At 39.0% G+C, this 3166-nt stretch overlaps 1 non-coding gene across 1 annotated transcript; it reads right to left on the bottom strand.

The window, feature by feature from the left end:
• Positions 1-1167: 1167 nt before the first annotated feature.
• On the bottom strand, positions 1168-1241 carry TRNAI-UAU (transfer RNA isoleucine (anticodon UAU)). The gene has a single exon. It is a non-coding gene; the product is annotated as a tRNA-Ile (tRNA).
• Positions 1242-3166: the final 1925 nt, after the last annotated feature.

The following is a 3166-nucleotide window of genomic DNA, read 5'->3' as shown; positions in this document are numbered from 1 at the left end:
CTCTACGGAAAGGACAGCCTGACATTGGCATATTAACACGACTGCAAAAAAAGACATTAAAAAACAGATCTTTATTATCAACACTTGACTTTTTTTGTAGAACATAAAAATTGTGTATAACAAAAAATAATCCTTCAGATTCATTTATTTGGTCCTCAATATACCTGAGAGAGAGAGAAAGAGAGAATCCTGTATGTTTTATCAAGTTTGTCCACTATACACGAAATGTAAAAATAGTTCCACGCCATGATTTAAAAAACAAGAGGCAAATTTATAGGGTGAAAAGATATGTCCATTTATGGGTCACATTTTAAACTACAAAGTAATAAAATTACCAGTGTGTGGTCTATTTTTAAGCCCATAAATGGAATTTAGGTTGTAAGTAAGGGGCAGATAATGAAGATAGGTGAGCAACCTTTCGTCTGGGTTTCTGAATGATCACCATGCAGCAGAATTACCAACTGGCAATACTCAGTTCAGGCTGGCACACGATTGCGAAGTGAACTTATTTGTTTCTTTAAGACACTAAGATTTATTGGAGGCAGGTCTCTTCGATGCAGCAATTCAGCCTTACCCTCACTAACACAAACGTGTATATGTGCCTACAGTATGTGGGATGCAAAGTAATTGGATAACAGCATTACAAGCTCATCTTGCGACAGGAATATTTAAATGTTACTCAACAGGAAGCATCATGGTGTCCATGCTTTTGCACGTTAAAGGAATTTCAAGTAGGAAGTAATTCCTCCACAACAAACATGAATTTAGACCTTCCTTTCCCATTGATGGATAGTGAAGATGATAATGGTGATGAGACTGAAGATTCAGACAGCTCAGGCTAGACATACTGAAGCCCGCAACAGAACAGTGTGAGCAGTAATAAGTGGCCAGAAGAACCACTCTAGGTGTCACAAGGTCCTGAGAGTGGAGAAAATAAAAATATTTATCAGAATACACTGTGGTATATACTGTCTAGTTCAGTAAGATTTATATAGTTTGCTTTGCAGAATGTGAGTTTGGTCAAAAAGCATTTTATTATCTTCAGAAAGCCTATATTCTGTAAGATTTTATATATATATATATACATGTTATATACATATATGAGTATATCTTCCTATAGATACAATACCTTTTTGGTTTTTTTTTTAAGGAAGGCGCAGCTCACAGTGGCCGATGCGGGGATCCAACCGGCAAGCTTGGTATTATAAGCACCATGCTCTAACCAACTGAGCTAACCGGCCACCCATGTATGCAATACCTTTTCACTCCTAAATTACTTCATTGTCTTTGGAGTGTGATGCCAAGTGAGGGTTACAAAAACAGCAGCATCTTTAACAAAGTTCTCTTTTAACCTGGTTTATTTCATATGAAGGTAAACTTAGAATCATTGCTCTTTTAGTTGCAGAAAGGACTAGATTATCTGGAGTACTGCCTTCCTCCCTTTTCGATTATAGATGAAGAAACTAAGGCAGGTGGGAGGAGGGCAGTTTGTCCAGGTCTCCCAGTGCGCCACGGTAGAAGCGAGGCAAGATAAGCCTCTGTGTGTGTTCCAGAGCTGGATCTATGTATAGATAAAGAAGGTAGCTGCCAGTGTGCTATAACGTGAAATCATCTTGAAGAGCCAATATTCTCCGAACATTTTGCCAGGATAGCTGAAGTATCTGCTCTTAATGAGACACATGCACCACCCAAGAAAGAGGTCACATTAAACAGTAACCTGCTGATAACACACCCACATATAGAAAGCTTTGTCAGGTTAGCTCTGTAATGCTGAGGAAGAATAGCACATAGGAAAGATAAGTTTTGATGGTGGGGTGGCAATGCTAAGAATTGTTCAGTGTCTGGAGTAAAAATGGAAGTATCTTTGAAACTAATTATGTCAAATGGGTAAGATTTTGTAAGGTTCTGTACCCCTGGAAGTTGGGGGCCCCCAAACAGAGTAGCACTGATAAAAGAAGAATGAAATGGCAACATGCCAATTACACAGTAATGCTTAGAGAAAGGTTTTTATACAACCGAACGACTATTACCGTTGGTATAAATGTGTTTTCTGCATTACTTGTTGAACATCACATGAGGGGAGGGTGTGAGGTTAATCGTGGCTTATGGCACTTGTGAATCCAATGTATTCACTTAGATAAGACTTACGCGTTTATGAAACGTTTGAACATGGTATCTTAAATAATCCTTTCAATAACGTCCTAAGTAAATTTGTAATTATACTTCTTTGTGCTGCATTGATTAATTGATTTACTAAGCCAACTAACTTTTGAATACCTATCATGTGCCAGGTTAGACATACCATGAAGAACAAAAGAAACAAATATCTCTGCCCTTGGGAACCAGAGGCAGGCATGGGAGCCCTCTTGTTTATAACTTTGGGCTTATTAACTGCCTGGAACTCAAAAACATCAAGACATTTGAAAACAGCTTGGTGGGAATGACTTCCTTTTAAAGGACTATCTGAAGACTAGTCAGGAGCATATATCATTTAAGTAGATCTGGAAAGCTTCATATTTAGAGGAAGTGGATGTGGGAAATGCCAACAAAGCTGAGGTCTTGAATTCAATTCTGTCCAAACTAAGATTATTACCCTTGAAACAGATTTGTTGCAATATGGTTTAATTCATATGCCAGTACTAATAATCTCTGATAGTTCCCTATTTCAGTTTTATTATTATTACCAAACTTCAGTTACCATTCAGGAGCTAGTGTTACACCATAGGATTATTCCTAAAGCCAAACTGAAGGTCTTCAGACACACGAGACCTAGGAATGTGAAAAGCCAACCCCAGCATCCCGGAATGAAGTAAACCCACAACTGAGCTCAGATTTGCAAAACCCAGCAAGCAGAGTAGACAGTCCAGATGGGGAGCAGGCCAAACACATCTCCCAGACCTGCAAAGAAACCAGCCATCATCTGCCAGCAGAGAGAGGCTTTGCTTAAATGGGGCAGCAAGCAAACAATCAGAAGCTCCTCAGCTCAGCAAGACCTAAATAAACAAACAAAAAACTCTATCCCTAACTACACAGCTAAAGTTCCAGGGTGACCTACTTACTGAACAAAATGCGGTTCCTAGGGCAGCCCACTTTAGTAATAGTTTAACACCAATGGGCTTCAGTTTTCACCAAGACTCAGTCACTCCTGGTAGCTGATATTAGACTT

Source organism: Rhinolophus ferrumequinum, chromosome 20, assembly GCF_004115265.2.
Source record: "Rhinolophus ferrumequinum isolate MPI-CBG mRhiFer1 chromosome 20, mRhiFer1_v1.p, whole genome shotgun sequence".
Lineage (NCBI taxonomy): Eukaryota > Metazoa > Chordata > Mammalia > Chiroptera > Rhinolophidae > Rhinolophus > Rhinolophus ferrumequinum.
The sequence above is the reverse complement of the archived record's forward strand: the minus strand, read 5'-3'. Positions and strand labels throughout refer to the sequence as shown.